The sequence below is a fragment of the Lupinus angustifolius genome, chromosome LG03, assembly GCF_001865875.1.
Source record: "Lupinus angustifolius cultivar Tanjil chromosome LG03, LupAngTanjil_v1.0, whole genome shotgun sequence".
Classification (NCBI taxonomy): Eukaryota; Viridiplantae; Streptophyta; class Magnoliopsida; order Fabales; family Fabaceae; genus Lupinus; species Lupinus angustifolius.
Genome location: NC_032011.1, coordinates 9473597 through 9487064, shown reverse-complemented (window position 1 = coordinate 9487064; position 13468 = coordinate 9473597).

Here is a 13468-nt window from a genome sequence, read left to right as displayed (position 1 = left end):
TAAGTATTAACAAATTCTTGAGGAGACAAGATCATTTTGAATGATGAAAGTATTTCTCAACTTCTTATGTATTTGAACTACTTAGACAAGTTCTTATGTTTTACTTTGATTAACTCCAAACACCAAGGTCTGAAATCCTCCTTTTAGTGTATGTCCTAAAATGGTAGAATGATGATCACTTATATTCACTACTAAATATTACTACGTCCATAAAGAGATTAGGTTGTCACACCCTAATCTTGGATACTCTAATATTGAAGTACTAATGAATATAAGATCTTAAGAAAAGTATCCTTAACTTGGAAAATAAACTAAGTAGTACAACTACTTCTGAGTTTATTTGTTAAGTGTTTGAGACAAGTAATTTTTCATGACTTGAAATCGGTTTTTAGGTGATCAATCTAAAAAGAGCATTAAGAACTTCTCAAACAAATAAAATTAACCAAAGCACCAACTTGAATGATTAAAATTCAAATTTAGAATAAAAGAAGAAGAAGAAATACATAATCGACTTTCAAATGAAATTGTTAGGAGCATGAGCCATCCATCCAAGGATTGGATGCTTTAAGTTCCAAATGAGATTACAAAATGGATTTTTGCATCTCATTTGCCTTCTCCTTCTCCTCTTGAATTATAAACTAAAAACTATAAAACGTACTTACAAAAGCTTCTATGAACCGAGCTTTCAAACTAAGAAATAAGAAGAGAGAATTGCGTTTTTTCTTAAGGGAAAAAGTCCTTAAGGGAAGAAGTCTTTTTAAGGGAAGAAGTCTTTTTAAATGAAGGAAATGCCTTCCTATTTATAGAGTTTTCCCTGCCCACTGAGCTGCTTCTTTGCACCGCTCAGCAGCTCACCAAACCCTTTAGCCTGGGTTTGGTCACTTGGTCAAGTAGCTTGGTCACCTCCTTAAGCTTGACTCACCAAGGCGAGTTGTGAGCTATGGGACCAGCTATGGTGAGCTACTCCTAAAAAGCCTATGGTGGGCTACTTGAAGTGAAGTCATGCATGACTTCATGGTTTCTTGATGGCTAAGTTAATTCTATGTGCACACTGCTGAACACACATGTGGCACCGCTAAGCTGCCTGCTTGAGCAGCTTTGACCGTGCTGACTAAGACGTGGCTTGGTGCTTGCTGACCTGGTCAGGTGTCTAGTTCACCGCTGAGCACACATGTGGCACCGCTGAGCTGCCTGCTTGAGCAGCTTGGGCATGTGCCAGGCTTGTGTGTGACCGTGCCAAGCTTGTGTTCTGACCGTGTCAGGCTTTGTCTGGTGCTAGGCTGAGCGGTCAAGCAGCTCCGCTAAGCTGCCTGCTTGAGCAACTTGGTCTGTGCTAGGTTGGGATGACTGAGCCAGGTTGGGTCTGACCGTCCCAGGCTGGTGTCCAGGTCAGCTCAGCGTGGCTTGGTCCATGCTAAGCTACATGCTTGAGCACCTTGAATTTGACTTCTTTTTCTTCTTAGACCATGAGTCTTTATTCTCTTTTCTTTGTCTTTCTAAATCCTGCAAAACACATTAAAGAGAAATACAAAAACAAATATACAAGATTGTGATATTTTATCCAAAAAATATTGTTTTTAAGTTGGGTTTTCTCAATTATGCTTAAGATAAGTGCCATAAAAGTGTATGGAATTTAGGTATATTTGGCACTTATCACATATTACAAGCCAAAATAACATGAAGTACACGACCCAAAACACAATACTAGACGACATAACATGACACCCTATAGGCTAGACACTCCTAGACTAATCCTTAGATGGTGAAGGAGGACGTCTTGCTTGCGGATGCATAATGTCATGGGTGGTTCGAATGAGGAAGTCCAAACAATTGATTTCTTCATTTAAACGATCATTTTGCCTCTCAAACCCCGATTGAATCATGTTCATTAGAGACTCATAGTGTGTGTCAATGCGAGCATTGAGCCCGTGTTCCATAACATCTAAATGAGAAATCCCGAATGAAGGTTCTTGACGCATGGCGGACGCCTCCCCCTGATTCTCTGGAATTGGATAATTCATAGGAACATCTTCATCGTATAAGTCCAAATCCACGGTTGTGTTATGATCCTCATGGTATTCCCATGCGTTATTATACTTGTAAATACCCATTTTATTGATAAGATTATCTCCAATCAAGTGCTCACGAGAGTTTGTTGTGATAACCAACGTATCAGACGTATCTATTTCTAGATGGTCAATGATACACGATATGAATATTCCATATGAATCAACTTGTTCAATGAGGTTGAGATGCCATTCATGACCTTCAGAATCTCCTCATGTCATTTGATCCTTATGTTTTCTTGGACAACAAATATGAATTTCAGGTCATTGATAGTAGGTTGAGCATGATTTGTGTATCTTTGAACCATAATATACGCTACAATGTAGTACAGAAGACGATTCTCAATTGGTAATGATCCAGCTTTGGTTAACTCACCTTGCACATACATGTGAGGTCCCCTGAGACAAGATTTGTACATTTCAGTCACATCAAATGAGTTCCATGACTCATTCGAGCAGTCTCCAAGGAAGCAAACTTAACTAGCTAGTCCACCCACATCCAGAAATAATTTTTCATTTAACTCAAATAGTTTTCCCGAAACCATAGACTAGTAACTTCCATCTTTATATCTAAAGTTTGCATAGAATTACCTAACGAGAGCAGGTATACTTTATCATTAAGCTCGAGAAACTGGGTCATTCCTTGAACTTCCAATCTATGTGGAAACTCGAATCCTTGAGATAGCATCCAAGCCATATCTGCATATCGGATGTAGGTTGGTTTCCTCCCTTGGAACTTTTCTAGACGAGTTTCTTGCAAAATCAGTGAATAGTATGGGTCACCTCGATCCCTCCTATCACCATTACATTTAATCGGTATCTTTTCCAAAGAGAGACCGAAATCCATAAGTTATTGCTTCATCCAAAGGATTTGAGTGCAACACACACCTGCGGCAATGTACTCCGCTTTTGTGGTGGATAAAGCAACACAAGCTTGCTTTTTGTTGTGCCATGATACTAAGGAACTGCCTAATAGGTGGAAAGTTCCACTAGTGCTTTTTTGATCTAGTTTACACCCAATGAAATCAGAATCGGAATATCCTACCAAGGATGCTAAGGAGCTGCCTAATAGGTGGCAAGTTCCACTAGTGCTTGGCAAGGCTCTTAAAGGATTTAAATGCGTCGCTTTTAGTAGAAAGGAATAGGATCCATGTAAACCTAGAAAAATCATCTGTGATTACTAAATCATAATAACTACCTCTGAAACTCATGATTTGCGATGTTCCAAACACGTCTATATGGAGAAGGTCCAAGGACCTAGTTGTGGAGATCACATTTTTAGTCGCAAATGAGTTCTTAACTTGCTTACACTTTTGGCAAGTGTCACAAGCTTCTTTAGAGTTGAAATTTAGTTTAGGTAGACCAACAACTAAATCGTGTGATGACAATTTATCTAAGTGTTTAATGTGTATATACGCAACGCGCCTATGCCAAAGCCAGATGTCATTATCTCTAGAGATAAAACATTTTGAAAACAATGTAGTGACATCCTCCAAATTAACCATGTATATGTTGTTTATACGATGACCAACGAACTTAACATTATTAGATAAACTATCATGAATAATGCAACAATCAGAGTTGAAGGATACTTTGTTACCTTTATCGCACAATTCGCTGATACATAATAAGTTGTGTTACAGGCCTTCCACATAGAGCACGTTCTCGATCACAGCTTGACAAGTATTACCAATAGTTCCAACTCCAAGTATCTTCCCTTGATTGTTGTCGCCATAAGTGACATTCCCTTTTTCTTTGAGTGATAGATCTAGGAATTTCGATCTGTCACATGTCGTATGCCATGAACACCTGCTAACTAAATACCAATGATGTCCATGCGTTTGTAGGCATACCTGCAAAACGAATTACTTGTCTTATTTAGGTACCCAATTGATATTGGATCCTTTTCTGTTAGTAACCATGGTATTATGTCCCTTTTTTCACCGAAATATAAGAACCATCAAGCACACCATATTTTCTAATATAACATGAAGTAGTAGTATGATCATAAGTGCCGAATAGAAGCAAGTAGGCATGTGAGTGTGTGACTTTTTACGATTCTGGACTACAGGTTTGCAATATGGTCTTTTCTTGCTAGTTTGGGTTATATAACCTAATCCCATGTGGTTACTAGGATTTCTAGATTCAGTAAGTAAAGTGTCAAGGTTAAATCTACTGTATGTAAGCTTTGCGAGTGTTTCTTTTAAATTTGAAATTTCGATTTGTAACGTCTCACAAGTATTGCATACAGTAGGTTGACATAAATTATCTTTTCAGCAATTACATGAGCTACAAGAGTAGATTAAGTATAAGGTTTCATTTTCAAGTTTTAACTCATCTAACTCTTTTTGCATATTAATGATTTATTGTTCATGCAATAGGATTACCTGTTTTCTATCAATGTTAATCCTAGCAAGATTTTTAAGTTCTTCATGGAATTCAACAAATGCATTATATAAGTCATCATATGTAGGGGAGTCATCAGTAGAAGATGAAGTATCAAAATATACCTCATCTGCATCATCTTGTCCACTAGAGTTCCAAGCTTCTCATCTGATGTGCTCGATGTAGTTTCCTCCTCAGGAGCATCCCACACGATGTATGCTCTTTTCGATTTGAAATCTCGAGGAGTGCTCTTCTCAGATTCAACATTCTCAGATTCAACCTTCTTCAAGAATTTTCCAAATTTGAAAACTAGGAGATTCATGGTTTCTTCGTCCAGCTCGAAATCAGAATCATCATCCTCTTCTTGATCTTGCGAACTGGTTGCATTGAGAGAAATGTCTTTCTTCTTCCGGTCTGAATCTTCGTTCATGGTCAAACTCCCTAACTCCATCTCATGTTCCTGGAGTTTGCCAAACAAAGTCGCTAAAGGCTTGGAATCTAAGTCTTTCGACTCCATGATCACAGTTACTTTCGGCCGCCATTTCCTGTCAAGGCAATGCAAAACATTGTTAGTTAACTCTCCTTTAGCAAAATTTTTATCTAGGGAAACTAAATGGTTAACTATGTGAGTAAAACGCTTTTGTATTTCACTAATTGATTCATTTGATAACATGCGAAATAGCTCATATTCATGTGTTAGTGCATGTAGCGTTTTGGCACTATGACACCCTAAAGAATTCATCGTATGAAAGGGCCGATGTGATAATGTTTTTGGCATGTAGGTTATGCTGAACCTTTTTGCGCTCATCATCGGTCCATAAACGTTTTGGTTTCTCTTTATGTTCATCGTCCACCAAGTGAAGTGGAACGAATGGACCATTGATCACAGATTCCCAAATGTTGTGTCAATCTCCTAAATGAATATTTTCATGCGCACCTTCCAAAAGGCGTACCCCTCGCCACTGAAAATCGGAGGGCGGTTGATGGATCCACCATCACCGCCAAACGGGTTTGTGGAACCCATCGTAATATCCTCTAGGATCAAACGAATACGCGGTCAAGCTAGCACTTTCATACTATCTCTGATACCACTTGTTGGGTATCAACAGGTCAGGATACACCTAGAAGGGGGGAGGGGGTTGAATAGGTGTCGCAGATCACTTGTTCCACTTTTCTTATATTTGCGCAAAAAAAAAACAGACTACAGTTAATCGATTATGCTTGGACTTAATCGATTAAACAACACTCAGTCTTAATCAATTATGCTTGTGGATAATCGATTATCCTAACACTTACACAACTTGATTCTTTGATTTGTTGCACAACAAGTTACCAATTATCAATTCTTCAGACAGTTAATGAGATTATAGCATGCAACTCATTATTAACACAATTAATCAACAAAAGTAAAGACGTAAAGTAAAGAGATCAACTTGGCGTGGGTTTGGTCCAAGCTAAGCTGCTTAGTGAGCCACTTCATGTTGATTCCATGCTTTCCACATAGGCCGAATTTTGTTGAGTCATGCTTAAGGCTAAGCACATAGCTTGCCACGTCAAGCTTAAGCATGTCATGTGTAGATCATTTTGGCCTATTTTGAGCACTTTGCTTGCACTTAATTATTTATTCTCTTTTCCACCTAAATCTTAGAAAATAAAATAAAAAAAGAAATACACAAAGCACATATACTAGATCGTGATATTTTATCCAAAAAGTGTTGAATTATGTTGGTTTTCTCAAATTTTCCAAGGATAAGTGCCATAAAAAGTGTATGAAATTTAGGCATTTTTGGCACTTATCAACTCCCTCCAACTTAAGACATTGTTTGTGTAAAGAAAAATGTTTAACATAATTTCAAATTTGAAATTTAGGCATTTTTGGCACTTATCAACTCCCCCCAACTAACATTTTTAAGATATGATTGACATAATTTCAAATTTGCTTACACATGTTCAAAAAGAAATAGTTTTTCATCTGGAAATTCCTCGACTATTTCCTTTTCTTCGTTCATGACTTCTTTGTTGGTTAATCGTGACAGATGATCTGCCAGTTGATTTTCTTTTCTGCTTTTTTGTCACGAATTTCTAAGTCAAATTCCTGTAAAATTAGCACCCATCGAATTAACTATGCCTTCGAATCGAGTTTCTTTAGAAGATATTTGATTGTGGCATGGTTAGTGTAAACAATTATTTCGGCCCCAATCAAATAACTTCTAACTTGTGCTTTATATAAAACCATACTAGCATAGTGTATTGCGTCAAAAACCCGTTCTTTTTTGTCCCAAAACTGCACCAACTGCGTAATCACTTGCATCGCACATTAACTCAAAAGGTAGATCCCAGTTTGGTGTAGTTATGATAGGGGCAGTTATCGAGCTATATTTTAAGTTGTTGAATGCTTCTAAACAAGAATTATCAAAATTAAAAACAAAATCTTTAAGAAGTAAATCCTTTGATGTTAGTGGTGGAGGCAACTTTTCTATCACTTCCATCTTTCCTTTATCGACTTCCGTTCCTTTTGCTGAAATTATGTGCCCTAATACAATCCCTTCTGTGACCATGAAATTTCACTTTTCCCAATTAAGTACCAAGTTTGTTTGCACGCACCTTTCCAGCATTGTCTCCAGATTTTTCAGGCATAATTTAAATGAATCCCCAAATGCTGAAAAATCATCCATGAAGACCTCGATGCATTTTTCCACCAAGTCGGCGAAAATAGCTAGCATGCATCTTGGAAAAGTAGCAGGAGAATTACATAGTGTGAACGGCATTTTTCGATAAGCATATACGCCGAAAGGACAAGTAAATCTGTCTTTTCTTGGTCTAATGGATTAACAACAATGTGGTCATAACCCGAGTATCCATCTAAGAAACAATAGAAGGCTCATCCTACTAACATTTCAAGCATCTGATCCATGAAAGGTAGCGGAAAGTGATCTTTTCTTGTGGCTGCATTGAGTTTGCGGTAATCTATGAACATTCTCCATCCAGTAACAGCTCTGGTTGTGATCAGTTCATTATTCTCGTTTTAGATTACCGTCATCCCTCCTCTTTTAGGTACTACTTGAACCAGACTTGCCCATTTGCTATCTGAAATAGGGTAAACCATACCAGCTTCAAGCATCTTCACCACCTCTTTTCTGACCACTTCCTTCATAGTTGGGTTGAGTCTTCTTTGTGGTTGTGCATAGGGTTTGTAATCATCTTCCATCATAATTTTGTGCATACATTATGATGGACCGATTTCTATCAGATATGTTAATGTCCAACCAAGTGCTTTTTGGTGCTGTTCTAATACTTGAATTAATTTTTTCTCTTCTAGAGTGGAAAGCAAATTGCTGATAATTACTGGTTTGTCAGAGTTTCCTTCCAAAAACACATATTTCAAATGGGACGGAAATTCCTTCAATTCCAGTTGCAATGTTGATTTGTTGTCTCTACTTTGGCTATCTTCCAACCTTTCTTGTAAAGGGCGGATCTCTTTTGCATCAAGAGTTTTGACTAGTTCTTTGATTTGATCCTCCTCTACAAAATCTATAGACATCTCCAAAGGTCCATCTACTTGAGGTTGCTCACAAATTTCATCAAGAACATCTATTTGAAAGCATTGCCTCTTGTCCTTTGGGTTATGCATCGCCTGGAAAATGTCAAACTGAATTTCTTCATCATCTACACGAACTTTTAGTTTACCATTTTCCATGTTTATCCCCATCTTCGTCGTTCTCATGAATGGCCTCCCAAAAATGAGAGGTATTTCTACATCTTCAAAAATGTCAATGACAGCAAAGTCAACAGGAATGAGAAATCTCTCAACTTTAACCAGAACATCTTCAGCAACTCCTTTTGGATATTTCATTGATCAATCTGCAAGTTGGAGAGACATTCTTGATGGCTTCAGCTGAACACCTCCATTTCCCCTCATCAAAGATAATGGCATTCAGCTGACACTGGTTCCCAAGTCAATAAGTGCTTTTCACACATTTACTTTTCCGATTGTGACTGTGGTATTCAACTGCCTGGGTCTTCCTATTTCCGAGGTATGTTGGATTGTAAGATAGCACTGCAACTTGCATTAAGGTGAATGACTTCTGCATCCTGATAACTTCTCTTTTTGGATAGCAATTCCTTCATAAACTTCGAGTATACGGGCATTTGCTCCAAAGCTTCGGAAAATGGAATGTTGATTTGCAATGATTTGAAGACTTCCATAAACCGTTTGAATTGCTTCTCTTTTTCTTTGGCTTTTGAAGAAGTTGTGAGATAGGGTATTCTTTCTTTCACTAGTGGGTATTGTTTTGTACCCTACTACTTTCTGGTTCATCATGATTTTTTATGTATTTTTTTCTTTTTTTACATTTTCTTTTTTTTACATTTTTTTCTTATTTTTCATCTTCTTCTTCTTTTTCTTCCAATTCTTTTTCTTTTCCAACACCCACAACTTTCCCACTTGTAGTTGTGACACTTTCACAATGTGCTGAAATAAATGAGTTTGACTGAATTTCAGTTATTTGCCTCATCTAATCTCACATCTTTTTGATAGCATGTTCGTGCCTTTTTTATGCATGGTGGTTGTTTGCATAAACTACTCCAATATCTCCTTCAGTTTTTTGTGAGGTGATTATTGATGTTTTATGAAACAAATCTCCTTCCGGTAATTCTCATTTTTGTGGCTGCTCTCTTTAAACCAAAAGTTCTCATTTTTTATGTTCATCATCTGTTTGGGTAATTCCGCCAATTTTTTATGTACTTAATCTATTTTTTGTTGAAACTCCTTCATGAAGTTATCAACTTCATCATGAATATCAATGTTCTGATTGTAAGCCATATTCCTGATATAAACAAAATGGAAATCGTATCTATTTCCAACAAAGAAATTACTAGGAAAAGAAATCTAAAGCATAAACAATAAACAATATTAGAATAAATTTTATTATTTACATTTTTATACAAATTCAAATTAATTTGTACAAAAAGTGAAGAAAAATATTTTTGTACAAGATTATTAATAATATAGCATAATAAATAATAATTTCTATTATTTAGCAATTCCATGACATCGACGCCAATTTGTTGAAAGAGTTCTCTTACTTGGTAAGGCAAGACATGTTTCTGATAAATTTATTTAGTTATTGGTTTATTCTTTGCTCGCCATCTTGGCTTTGTGGGAAATAATTTCCAACGCCCATATAATGGTTTCAAGAATATTCCATTTGATAAAAAACTTAGCTTTATTGAATTTTTAACAACTTCATACCATCTCGGTTTTTTGGAATAAATTCCAACACCGGTTTAATTATTTATTTATTTATTTAGTGACATTATTTATTTACTCCCTTTTTGGATTCCTTTTAACCATACCATAAAGGGCGGTGTCATTTTATTAAGTTAACCATACCATTTCTTATGAAAGGTTGGTATCAAAGAATAATAAAATGAACAAAAATAATAAAGTTAACCGTACCACTTCTTTAGAAGGGTTGGTACAAAGAATAAAGAATAAAGCAATAAATAAATGTTAGGTGCAGAAAAATAAATGATAGAAAGTAAATGTTAGTTGCGGAAAATAAATGACAAAAAGTAAAAGTTAGTAGTTAGATCACTCATTATGAATGTGTATTTTTTCTTTTCACAAAGATACAATTTATGAATTAAATTGCACTTTGATTCTATGTTTCTTTCTTTGTGAACAAATAAAATTTATTTGATAACACTTTACAATTTTACATTTGTATCTCTTTCAAGATTCAATTGTAGTATAGTACAGGGTTATGTCGAACCACAAGGAATTGCCTAATAGTACATTATTATAAACATGTTATATCACTAATAAAGTTTGAATTTATTTTCGGTTTGATTTTGTTTATGAAATTTTAATAAGTAAACAAATAAACATAAACAACTAATATTCACAAATTCTTGAGGAGAAAATTAGTTTGAATGATGGAAATATTTCTTAACATGTTTCTTATGAAAAATGTTTATAAAAGTTATGTGTTATACTTTGGTTATTCCAAACACCAGGTCATAAAATTTCCCCTAGTCGCCTGGCGAGAAAAAGTGATTTTCAAACCTTTCAAAATACACTAATCAATAGAAATCTGCCACTCGACGAAATAAGTTGTCAAACCTTATTTCAGGTTCCGTAAACATTGATTAGCCTTGATTACAAGTTTCTTAAAATGGATTCTTTGATTTGGAAAATGAACTAAGGTGTATTCCTACTTTTTAGTTCCTTTGTCAAGACTTTAAAAAGAAGAATTTTGGATCTTGAAATCAAGTTTTTGGTGATCAAGCTAAAACCGCATTAAGCACTTTCTACAGAATTTAAATTGCCAAAGTAATAACTTAAACATAATTCATTATAATGAAACAAGATATTACAAGAAATATTAGTGAGCCAAAATTCAACTAAAATTTAGGAGCATTAGCCATCTTAATCCAAGGATTTAAGACATTTTACTATGCACAAATGAGATTGCAAAATGAACTTTTACATCTCATTTGATTACTCCTTTTCCCGCTGAATTAAGGAGAAACTACAAAATAAACTTACCTAAACTACTTTGGAGGAGAAATTCTCCAAGAAATTACAAAGAAGAAAGTGTAGAAGAAGAGAATTTCGGATGTGAGTTGTGAATGTGAGAATGTATGTGTAAAATGGAATGCCTTGAATGCCTTGAAGTGCCTCCTATTTATAGGATTTTTCTACCACCACAAAGCTGCTCAATTCCACCGCCAAGCTGCTGACCAAACCCTTCAGCATGGGTTTGGTCACTGGCCCAAGCAGCTTAGTCACCTGCTTGGGGCTGAGTCACCCCAGCTATTGTGAGCTACTTTCCCAACTATTATGAGCTACCTCTAAAAATCCTATGGAGGCTACTTAGAGTGAGGTCATGCATGATGTCATGGTTGCTTGGTGGCTAAGTCAACTTGACCAACTTGTTGAGTGCACACCGCCAAGCTCCTATGTGGCACCGCTAAGCTGCTTGCTTGAGCAGCTTTAACTGTGCTGATGGTGATGTTGCTTGGTGCTTGCTGATCTGGTCAGGTGTGTGGTTCCAAGCTGGGCATCAAGGTGCTCCGCTAAGCTGCCTACTTCAGCATGTTGGCTTGTGTCAGGCTTGTGTTCTGACCGTGCCAGGTTGAGTCTGACCGTGCCAGGTTGGTGTCCAGGTTAGCTACGCGTGCGTTTGGTCCGAGCTAAGCTGGTTAATGAGAAGCTTCATGTTGACTCCATGCTTTCCACATAGGCCAAATTTTGTTGAGTCATGCTTAAGGCTAAGCACATAGCTTGCCACGTCAAGCTTATGCATGTCATGTGTGGATCATTTTGGCCTATTTTGAGCACATTGCTTGCACTTAATTATTTCTTCTCTTTTCCACTTAAATCCTACAAAATAAAATAAAAAAAGAAATACATAAATAAGTGCCATAAAAAGTGTATGAAATTTAGGCATTTTTGGCACTTATCAATTTTGTAACGTCATTTGGAACCAAAAGCATCTAATCTTTAGATGGATGGCTAATGCTCCAAAAATTTGGATTATGGTGTAACTTTCTTGTACTCTTCATCTTCTTTATTTATGGTAGTTATTTCTTTGGTTATTTTGATTCTTTAAGAAGTTCTTAATCCGGTTTTAGCTTGAACACCTAAAGCTTGATTTAAAGATTCAAAAGAAAGCTTCTTCTTAAAGTATATGACAAGTGAACTAATAAGTATAACCTACACCTTAGTTCATTGACAATATTAAAGCGTCTATTTTAAGCAACTTATCTTCAAGGCTAAATAATGTTAACGACGCCTGAAGTAGGGTTTGACAACCTACTCCGACGAGTGGCAGTTAATTATTATTTAGTGTATTACATAAGGTTTGAAAATCATCTTATCATACTAGGAAACTAGATGGGGGATTTAGACATGGTGTATGGAATCAACCAATGGATAACACATAACTGGTATAATTTTCATATTGATGTTGTTCAAGAAATTATTCTACCATTCCAACTATATTCTCCACTTGAATTTGTAAATAGTTAGTTTCTTTAGTTTTTCTTGTTTCTTATTTGATAAAACCACTTAAACAACTTTATGTGTTACTTTCTTACTTTTGATAAAAGATACAAAGTATGAGTATATTTCTATTAGGAAATTCCCCGTGGTTCGATATAACTCTATACTATACCACAGTGGAATCTTGGAAGATATGCAAGTGTAAAATAGTAAAGTGTTAAACTTATAAATTTTATTTGTTGATTAAGGATTCCTAAAAACATAAGTTCAAACGAAATTATGATTTGTAACTTTGTACATAGGACTGATATGCAAAAGTGAAATCCAATCAATGGATTGTTACTTAAAACAATAAAAGAGTGATGAATAATAAATCTAACCGCTAACATTTACTTTACGTCATTTACTTTCCGCAATTAACATTTATTGTTCGTCATTTACTTTTCCGGAACTAACATTTATTTGTTGATTTATTCTTTATACCAACCCTTTGAAAGAAGTGGTACGGTTAAATGATAACCTTATTCTTTTATTCATTTTATTATTCTTTGATACCAACCTTTCGTAAGAAATGGTATTGTTAACTTAATAAAATGAGACATAACTTTATGGTATGGTTAAAGGAATCCGAAAAGGGAGTAAATAAATAAAGTGAGTAATTAAATAAATTGTTCATCACTCATCACTCCTAATAAATAAAAGTAACTTCCAAATTGGAGTAAATCTCCTTTCAACAAATTGACCATTTGATGAGGGTGGAACCTCTAATTTTCATTTCAACAAGTACATTCACATACATTAAACATGATATCAGGTCAATAGTAATTGTAAATACAATTTTCTTTCACTTTTTTATAAAAATTAAAAAAACCAAAAAGAAAGAAAAGTTAGTGGTGTGAGAACCCACTACTTAAGAAACATTTATTGCTGTTAGAAAATTTTTAGGTGATAAGGAGGTACCCCACATCAACCTTTTCAAATGAAAAACATAAGGGGGATTGAAATCAAG